General features: G+C 59.9%; 2 non-coding genes and 1 pseudogene across 2 annotated transcripts in view; all 3 read right to left on the bottom strand.

Moving 5' to 3' along the window:
- LOC145275180 (large subunit ribosomal RNA) overlaps positions 1 to 3507 on the bottom strand; it is a 5722-nt gene extending 2215 nt beyond the window's left edge. Inside the window, exon 1 of the ribosomal RNA XR_013867074.1 lies at positions 1 to 3507. This exon is cut by the window's left edge and continues 2215 nt beyond it. This is a non-coding gene — a ribosomal RNA (large subunit ribosomal RNA).
- Positions 3508 to 4100: 593 nt separating this feature from the next.
- Positions 4101 to 4258, bottom strand: LOC145275178 (5.8S ribosomal RNA). Its single transcript, XR_013867072.1, has one exon. It is a non-coding gene; the product is annotated as a 5.8S ribosomal RNA (ribosomal RNA).
- Positions 4259 to 4656: 398 nt separating this feature from the next.
- Positions 4657 to 7027, bottom strand: LOC145275170 (small subunit ribosomal RNA; annotated as a pseudogene).
- Positions 7028 to 10000: the final 2973 nt, after the last annotated feature.

Below are 10000 nucleotides of genomic sequence, written 5' to 3'. Positions count from 1 at the left end.
GACGCCACACTCCTGCCGCCCGACGGCGGACTCCCACCCGTATCGCTCTCCGACCCGCAACACACGCTCGCTTGACCGCGACCGCTCGACCGGAACACGCCGCCGCACAACGGACCGCCGCGGCCCCTATGCCTTCGCCGCAAAGCGCGAACGGAGCGAACGCTACAGCCCCGTACCGGTTCCTCGCTTCGCGCGGGCACGGCCCGACCGACCCGGTCCTCGGAGCCAATCCTTCTTCCGAAGGTACGGATCCATTTTGCCGACTTCCCTTACCTACATTGATGCCATCGACGAGAGGCTGTACACCTTGGAGACCTGCTGCGGATGGTGGGTACGGACCGACTCGAGAGCTGCGAAAACCGGACCCGGATTTTCCAGGGCCGCCGAAAGCGCACCGGACGCCGCCCGAGCCGCGGCGCTCTACAGGTACCTTTTCCGTATCTCCGGACGAGCCGATTCCACGGACATGGTCCTTTACGAAGAAGAGAGAACTCTTCCCGGGGCTCCCGGCGACGTCTCCGGGCTCGCTTGCGTCACCGCGGTTTCGCCCCGGGAAGCGACGGGCGCCGCCCGACATCGCTGCCGACAGCGTCGCCACCCCCGGGCCCTCTCCGAGTCCGGGTTCGGGAATATTAACCCGATTCCCTTTCGACGGGAGGCCGGCCGCTTTGTTTTTGTTTGGGCTTTTGATTCGATTCGATTCGATCGCTTTCACTTTCATAACGGATCCGGCGCCTTTCGGGAAGACTTTCGCCCGCGTCTTAGGACCGACTGACCCGTGCTCGACCGCCGTTGGCACGGAACCCTTCTCCACTTCGGTCTTCGAAGGTCTCGTTCGAATATTTGCTACTACCACCGAGATCTGCACCCGCGGTCGGCTCCACCCGGGCTCGCGCCCTAGGCTTCCGTGCTCGCCGCGGCGCCCTCCTACTCGTCGCGGCATCGTTTCGGCGCGAAAGTTCATCGCTCCTCGCCGCGACGGTCCGGCATCGGTCCGTCGCTCCAGCGCCATCCATTTTCGGGGCCGGTCGATTCGGCAGGTGAGTTGTTACACACTCCTTAGCGGATTCCGACTTCCGTGGCCACCGTCCTGCTGTCTATATCGACCGACACCCTTTCGGGGATCTCATGGGCGTCGCGTTAGGCACCTTAGCCGGACGTTTGGTTCATCCCACAGCGCCAGTTCTGCTTACCAAAAGTGGCCCACTTGGCACTCGCATTCGAGGTGACCAACCGCCCAGCGAAGCGTGCTGGCGGCGGCGGCCGGATGGGTCGGCTCCGTCGTTCGGGAGAGTCGGCCCGTTCCACCCGTTTCCGAGTTCGAGAGTAGGTCGAGGCCGTGAACGGCCCCGGGGCCTCCAATCGTTCGCTTTACCGGATGGAATTGCGACGATCGAGCGCCAGCTATCCTGAGGGAAACTTCGGAGGGAACCAGCTACTAGACGGCTCGATTGGTCTTTCGCCCCTACACCCGGTTCCGACGATCGATTTGCACGTCAGAGGCGCTTCGGACTTCCACCAGAGTTTCCTCTGGCTTCATCCCGACCGGGCGTGGATCGCCATCTTTCGGGTCCCTGGTCGCTCGCTACGCCAGAGTCGGCCGAGTCGTACTCGGAAAAAAGGGGAAACCGACCCGGGGGTGATGCGCCCGCGCGCAGCGCCTAAACTCGACGACAAAATAGGACTAGTTCAAGCCGCGGGATCTCACCGATGGGCGGAAGGAGGATATGGAAGCTGGCGCCCGGCAATTCCCCTTTTTGGAAGATGCGCCGGTCCCCTCTCGGGGAGGAGGGAAAAACAACCGCACGTCAGCCACGAGCCTTCCCTCTCCTATCTCTCTCGGGAAGAGAGAAAAAAGGAAAAGTTGCGGGCACCGCAGCAGCGACGGCGGAAGGCCGAAAACGCCGCGCCGGCGGGATCGGGCACGGCTCGGAGGCGGGTGAGGCGAGGAGAAGACGACGGCACGAGACCGACGACACCCCCCGACGACCCCCGGACGACTTTGCCACGACACCTCTCCCGATCGACGCCCTCCTACACGCTCTCTCGCTTTCGCTTCGCCTTCGGGGTTAGTCAGAGGTGGCCCCTACGACTCGCGAACGGCCAGGACTCCTCGGTCCGTGTTTCAAGACGGGTCGGGTGGGTTGCCGATGCACGTCGCTGACCCGGGGTGGCGGGCGGCTCGAGTAAAAAAGCGTCGCCGAGCGACCTCTCCGGAAACGGAAACGGGCGCGGGCGGGGTTGCCCCCGACAAGAACCCGAAACGTCGGCGAGGTGCGTGACGGCGAGGCCGCGCCAGTCCTATCCCGCCTCTCATCGCGCACGCGCCCGAGACGGTGGGGCGCCTAAGGAGCGACACACAGAGTGCGTCGCCCGCACGCGACTTCCGGCGGGATCAAAACGGACCGGCTCGCCACGTGTAACGGATCGTGTCAGATTTCCTCCGTTCCCGGCAGAAAGGGGCAGTTACGTTCGCGGGCCCGACGGCCGGTGGCCCCCGACTTCACAAGGTGGGAAGACGGGGGTTTTCAGGGTGATGAAACGCCTGCCGCCTACGGAAAAAAACCCGCGTGTTCGACCTGCACGCCGGGAACGGGTCGCGACGACGGACCGGAGGGGAAGTGCGTCCGGTGCCGGCCGCGCGGAGGTCGCGCCGAAGCGCCCGCGCCATGATTACGCCGAGCGATGATGAAGGGGACGGGTGCAGCGGAGTCGCGCGCGGAGGGAGCAGGAGGAAAGAAGAAGCGGCGGCGACGGATGCGGCGGGTTAGGGCCCGGCGGCAGCAGCGATCGAGAGGACGAGTCCCCTCCGTCGCAGCCAACCGACGCAGCCACCTACCGACGCCGCGGTCGTCACCACGTTTCCCTTCCCGCTATCCACGCGGCCCGTCTCCTTCGTCGGCGACGCGGGCACAAAAGCTGGAACCGCGGGGAACGAGTCCCCCGCGGACACGACGAACGACGACCTGTGCCGCGACGGCCTCTCTTTCAAGAACACACATCGAGTTTGGGCTCGAGCCTAGGCAGCACCGGACTGAGTCCCCCCGCGATCGCGGTGAGCGGTCCCACCCGTTTACCCCTGGGCGGTTTCACGTTCTCTTGAACTCTCTCTCCAAAGTTCTTTTCAACTTTCCCTCACGGTACTTGTCGACTATCGGACTCGTCCCGGTATTTAGCCTTGGATGGAGCTTACCACCCGATTTGGGCTGCGTTCCCAAGCAACCCGACTCTCGGATCGAAGGCCGTCGCTCGCCGTCCGCACCGAATGGGCCTGGCACCCGCCGCGGGCGGCCCCGATCGAGGGAACTCCGAACTATGCGAGACGAAAACGAACGGCTGCCTTCGACCCATGCGCCACACGTCCCGAAGCCTTTAACTTGCGACGGGATTCGGCGTTGGGCTTCTCCCGGTTCACTCGCCGTTACTAAGGGAATCCCGGTTGGTTTCTTTTCCTCCGCTTAGCGATATGCTTAAGTTCAGCGGGTCGTCTCGTCCGAGCCGAGGGCGGCGGTTTTTAGTAGAGTGTGGTGTTTGGAGGAGAGGAATCTCGATCGGTACCCTCCGTGTGACGACGGCTGGCCGATATAGCGCCCGTCCGACCGAAAATGAAGAAGCCAACAATTAAAAAAAAGCGTGGGTCCTCCCCATCCGACGTTGCGTTGCCTACGACGCGGCCACCTTTTTACGGTGCGACGGCCGTGCTCGTCGCGCTGCTCGAGGCGTCGCTGAGAGACACCTTCATGAGGCAGAGAGCGAGACGAGCAGGCGGCGCTTACGTCGGCAGTCGGTTAGGTCGGTACTTTTTTTTTGGTCTCCCTTCGGCTGCTTTCGGACAGACTCCTCCTGCTCCTCCTCCACAGTGTTTCTTCACGCGGTCGAAAAGGGAAAAGACTCCGCGGTCTGCCAGCGGGAGACGAAGGAGGAGGCCGGAGAGGGTTTTAAAAAAAAAAAAGACATTGAAAGGAGTCAATTCTTTTTTTATTTTTCTTCCCCCTCGTCACTCGCTCCTGCGACGTCCCGGTTACCACCGTGCCGAGGACCGGGCGGGCACGGGGACGGCAAGATGTCGTTTCGTTAACGGAGAAAGACATGTAACGTTCCGCCTCTCGACCGGACGTGGCCCCGAGACAAGGGATCTCGGGGCCGCAATGTGCGTTCGAGGTGTCGATGTTCACTGAGTCCTGCAATTCGCATCAGTTATCGCGGCTGGCCGCGCTCTTCATCGACGGACGAGCCGAGTGATCCCCCGTCCAGGGTTCAGCACTTGGTTTTTTTATATTAGTTTTTGTTTATATAGATTTAGTAGTGTGCGAGGAGGTCTGTGCGAGGAGGCGTGACGGCATTGCAATGTCGCGAGTAGTTTGTTTTTTTAGCTAGCGGCGGTGGCACAGCGGCTGCAAAAAAACAAAAAAAACGATAAAGCGGCGACAAGGCAAAGAAGAAGCGGCCATCACTTGCGGTGGGCGAAAAAACAAACAGGTGGTAAGACGCGGAAGCAAGCAAGAAGAGCTGGGGCTTTAAAAACCTCCGCGTCACCACAAATCTATCTCTCGCTCCGCCTTTTATAGGTTTGTTTGCGCGCATTCGAGGCGTTGACGCCGACAGACAGAGGAGGTAGGCCGGAAAACAACAAACCAGTCTCGAACGGGAAAACGGTAATGATCCTTCCGCAGGTTCACCTACGGAAACCTTGTTACGACTTTTACTTCCTCTAAACGATCGGGTTCGGTCGTCTTCTCCAGGCATCGAACGCCGAGGCGTAGATGCACGAGTGTCGTGACGGACACGTCGCGCACTGCCCGGCGGCGTCGTCGGCCAGATCCGAGGACCTCACCGGACCGTTCGATCGGTAGTAGCGACGGGCGGTGTGTACAAAGGGCAGGGACGTGATCGACGCGGGCTGTTGACCCGCGCCTACCGGGAATTCCTCGTTCACGGGGTTGGTTACAGGCCCCGATCCCTATCACGGGAGGTGGTTCAGAGGTTTCCCAACCCTCTCGGGCCGGGGCGAAGTCCCCGCTGATACCTCCAGTGTAGCGCGCGTGCGGCCCCGGACATCTAAGGGCATCACAGACCTGTTATCGCTCCGCCTCGTGTGGCTTTCTGCCACCCGTCCCTCTAAGAAGTGCGTGAGAAAACCGACCCGGACCCGAGCGCCACGGAGGACGCCGAGCCCGCCGTAAAAATCACTGACATCGGCGCACTAGTTAGCAGGCCGGAGTCTCGTTCGTTATCGGAATCAACCAGACGGATCGCTCCACCAACTAAGAACGGCCATGCACCACCACCCACCGAATCGAGAAAGAGCTATCGATCTGTCAATCCTACCGGTGTCCGGACCGGGTGAGTTTTCCCGTGTTGAGTCAAATTAAGCCGCAGGCTCCACTCCTGGTGGTGCCCTTCCGTCAATTCCTTTAAGTTTCAGCTTTGCAACCATACTCCCCCCGGAACCGAACTCTGGTTTCCCGCAGGCTACCCGCCGGGTCATGGAAGCGAACGCCGGCGGATCGCCGGTCGGCATCGTTTACGGTCGGAACTACGACGGTATCTGATCGTCTTCGAACCTCCGACTTTCGCTCTTGATCGAGGAAAACGTGCTTGCCACACGCCATCGCTGCAGTTCGTCTTGCGACGATCCAAGAATTTCACCTCTAACGTCGCAATACGAGTGGCCCCGACCGCTCCCTTCGATCATTGCCTCGCCGTAGACGGAGACCGACAGACGTAGACGAGGCCCTCTTCCATCATTCCATGCTTATCGTATGCAAGCTTGAACAGCCCGCTCTGAGCACTCTAATTTTTTCAAAGTGAACGTACCGGCCGCCGCGGACACTCGGTTAAGAGCACCCTTGGAGGAGAAACCGCCGACCGCAACACGCGCGCAGACAAGACACGAAGCAGGGACTCGGAGCGGACCGGGGGGTTCAAAAAAAAAGAGGAACGCGCGGAAAGGGAGAGGGAGAGAAGCGCGGGGGTCAGAGTGCGGGGATGCGAATGAACGCACCCAAACACACACACGTAGCACCCCCCCGTTAGACTACTCCCGGAACCGAACCGACGACCACTTGTTTTTTTTTTCCCGGATCCCGATCACGACCTCCTCGTCCACCTCGCCGGCAGGACCGCGTGGCGGGTATGCTAGCGGTTGACACCGGCGGAAAGGGCCGGGAATGCGAACGGACGACCAAAGTCAACGACGGACGATGGCGCCGCCGCCCCGGGGCCGCTTGCGCGACCACGAACCCGAGTTCGGACTACGAGCTTTTTAACCGCAACAACTTTAATATACGCTACCGGAGCTGGAATTACCGCGGCTGCTGGCACCAGACTTGCCCTCCGGTTGGTCCTCGTTAACGGATTTGAAGTGTACTCATTCCGATCGCGGGGCCTCGACAGAGTCCCGCGTCGTTATTTTTCGTCACTACCTCCCCGTGCCGGGAGTGGGTAATTTGCGCGCCTGCTGCCTTCCTTGGATGTGGTAGCCGTTTCGCATGCTCCCTCTCCGGAATCGAACCCCGATTCCCCGTTACCCGTAGTAACCACGGTAGGCACTTAACCGACCGTCGACAGTTGATAGGGCGGACCCTCGAGAGACCCGTCGCCGGGCGTGAAAGCTCGTGCGATCGACCAGTGAGTTATCCAGAGTCACCAAAGCGGAGCGCGCCGCCCTATGAGCCCCGCCACCGAACGGACCCGCGAGCGGGAACGCCGACGACGGGAGGACGGAATGACGCGCATCGGTCTCAGTCTAATATGTAGCGCCGCGACCCGGAACGGCCGACGCGGGTGCCAGCGCGCGAGGCGTGGCGACGACGGCGCGCCGACCGATCGCGGCCTGTGTCACATGTATTAGCTCTAGAATTGCCACAGTTATCCATCGCCTCCGAGGAGGAATACGGTCCCGAGGATTAGGTCCGGTTCCTGAGCCATTCGCGGTTTCGCCCGTTCTAATGCGTGGCGTGAACTTACACTTGCATGGCTTAAGCTTTGAGACAAGCATATGACTACTGGCAGGATCAACCAGGTATCGTTGGAATTTGGGACTTTGTTTCGACAGAACGACAGACCGACCGACCGACCGACCGACATAAGACAGACAACTACAACGACGGGCACGTGTTTATTTATTTTTCGAGGGGGTTCGCCGTCAGAAGAAGCGCGCTGCCCGCGCTGATGGCCTCTTTTTTGTTTCTCCCCTGACTTGGACCGAGACCGAGACTCAAAGAACGAAAGCGACCAACGTCGACAACAACAACGACAACGGCACCCTTGACAGCGATACATACGACAAACGACAAGCAGCACGACGGCAGTGCACACGGACATCGAGGGTCAAGGTGCAGACTGAACTCGCCGAGGTCGTCGTCATCGTGGTCGCCATCGATTCCGTCTCGTCGTCGTCGTCGTCAACGTCCACGTCACAGCCGGCCGAGAAGAGAGAACAGACGACAGCGTCGACAACAACAACATCGACAACGGCACCCTTGACAGCGATACATACGACAAACGACAAACAGCACGACGGCAGTGCACACGGACATCGGAGGTCAAGGTGCAGACTGGAATCGTCGAGGTCGTCGTCATCGTGGTCGCCATCGATGCCGTCTCGTCGTCGTCGTCGTCGTCTTCGTCGTCGTCGTCGTCATCAACGTACCAACCGACCGAGACGAGAGAGCAAGCAACAACGTCGACAACAACAACGACAACGGCACCCTTGACAGCGATACATACGACAAACGACAAACAGCACGACGGCAGTGCACACGGACATCGGAGGTCAAGGTGCAGACTGAACTCGTCGAGGTCGTCGTCATCGTGGTCGCCATCGATGCCGTCTCGTCGTCGTCGTCGTCTCCGTCGTCGTCGTCGTCGCCAACGTCAACGTCAACATCACAGCCGTCATCGGGGAGGAGCTGGACCAGGGCAGCGGCGGCGTAAATTTTCCCGTCACCTTCGTCGTCGCCTTCGTCGACCGACCGACCGACCGGCGTCGTGTTCGTGCTCGGAAAACCGAGGAGAGACAACGTGCACATGGCGCGTTCTCGCAAGCGGCTCCTCGGTCCGATTTTTTTGGGCGGCTTTTTCGAGCTTTTTTTTTTTTTTCTCACCCTTTCGTCCGTGCGACGGCGAACGTTAGGGGAAAAAAAAAAAAAAAAAAAAAAACGACAACAACGCGGCGGACCGGGCGAACAACATCGTCGACACACACGACATTGACGACCGGTCCCCCTTTTCACAATCGCATCGAGATAAAAACGAACGAGTCCGATTCGAGCACCGAGTCGCGAGCGGGAGGACTGTCGGTGCAAGTATCGATCACTGACGTGAGCGCTTCGCCGGACAGAGGATGGCTCATCCGGCAGCCGTGCAAATCGACGGTATGGGAAGAACGAACAAGAAGAGCAACGACTTGATCGGCGGCTTGGGAACTGCGGACGGTGAAAACGGGTTAATCGACTGCGACCACGACTGCTCGATCGATCTTCTTTGGCGCTAACAAAGGTGGAGGTGGCGCAAGAAGGGACTAGCGCTATCACCGTCCACGTATCAGAAGATGCGGCGGCAGACGTCGACGCTTATGCGTTGTCGGACGAGAAGTCGCTGCAGCACGTGTACCGCGAGCGGGACGTCCAAGGTTTTGCCAGACGGAAAGAAATCGGGTGTCAGCGAACGTTCACACGGCTGTGAGATCGGACGCTGACAGGAGTAGGAGGCGGCAGGCAGGCGGCGGTTACGGCGGCGGCGCCTGCTGCTGCTCATCCTCCTGTTTGCTGCGGCGACTTCCAGGACGGGAGAGCATCGAACAACGTACGTATGGTTACAAGGGGATCAGGATCTACATAGTGCATCCCCCGCGGCTATTTTTGTTTGTTTGTTCGCTCGTTCGTTAATTCGTTCGTTCGTTCGTTCGTTCGTTACAATGTACGTTTTTCCGTTCGACGGCGGCAGAGAGCGGCGGCGTTTCTCCCTAATCCGGAGGATTTATCGGTCGCACAGCGATGGGTCGTTCGGCCGATCATCGAAAGATTCGCAGGTAGTGGTTGAATGGCAGAACGGCAGCAACAACAGCGGCGGCTGAGAGCGGCGAACGCTGAGGCGGAAGCAGAAGCTGCAGCAAACGTATCGGCTAAACATGGTGGACATAGATATGGCTGACGACGCGGGTACCACGACGACTATGGAACCAGGAAAAGGAGCCGTTAGTTGTTCCAACATATCGTTCGACACGTCGAGCAGCCCTAGGTCCACGGAGAAGCACACACACGTACCACGTATTATAACCTAACGACGATGAGCGGGCGCACGGTTGGCAGGAACGAAGGCGGCGGATCAAAACAAGTTGGAGCGCGGCGACAGCGATAACGGTGACAGCCCTAGGCGGCGGAGATGCCACTTTCTGACGCCTTTGCGACAAGCCCGTAGAGACGTTCCGGACCACCACGAGGCAAAGAGTCGCTGCTCCGACGAACCGACACACCAAAGTGTGCTTCCTACCGAACATGTTTTATAAAACTTTCAAACTGGAAAACCCCAGAAATGGTGTTGGTATTCGTCCAGACCCACCTCCGACACCTGAAAATGGTGGTCAAAAAAAACGTCGATTATACGAAGCGACATTTCTGGTCGGCGATTTTCCAGTTTTACGCCTACTGCCACATGGGGATGTCGGTAGGCGTCGCAAAGTGCCTTCTCGACGCCTAGGCACACCAGGACTTTGTCATTTTTTTCCCCCTCGACATTCCTGGTCCGGTCTATTCCGATTTTACACCTACCGCCATGTGGGGGTGGCAGTAGGCGTCGAAAAGTGCCTTCTCGACCGCTAGCGACACCACTACTTTATCGAGCTCTGGAGGCCCGCACACCGACCCGGGGGCCGCGGAGTCGACCCCGGGGGCCTCCTGGCGTCGCCGCCGCTCACTTGGACGCCTTCCGCAACCTGTGGTCCCGCTCGGGGCCGCCGGGAGCCTCGCCGACCTGACCGGTGTCGGTAGGCGTCTGG

Source organism: Euprymna scolopes, unplaced genomic scaffold (genome assembly GCF_053919585.1).
Source record: "Euprymna scolopes isolate OS-2025 unplaced genomic scaffold, ASM5391958v1 sca63, whole genome shotgun sequence".
NCBI classification, from domain to species: Eukaryota; Metazoa; Mollusca; class Cephalopoda; order Sepiida; family Sepiolidae; genus Euprymna; species Euprymna scolopes.
Note: the sequence above shows the minus strand (reverse complement) of the source record. Positions and strands in the feature narration are given on the sequence as shown.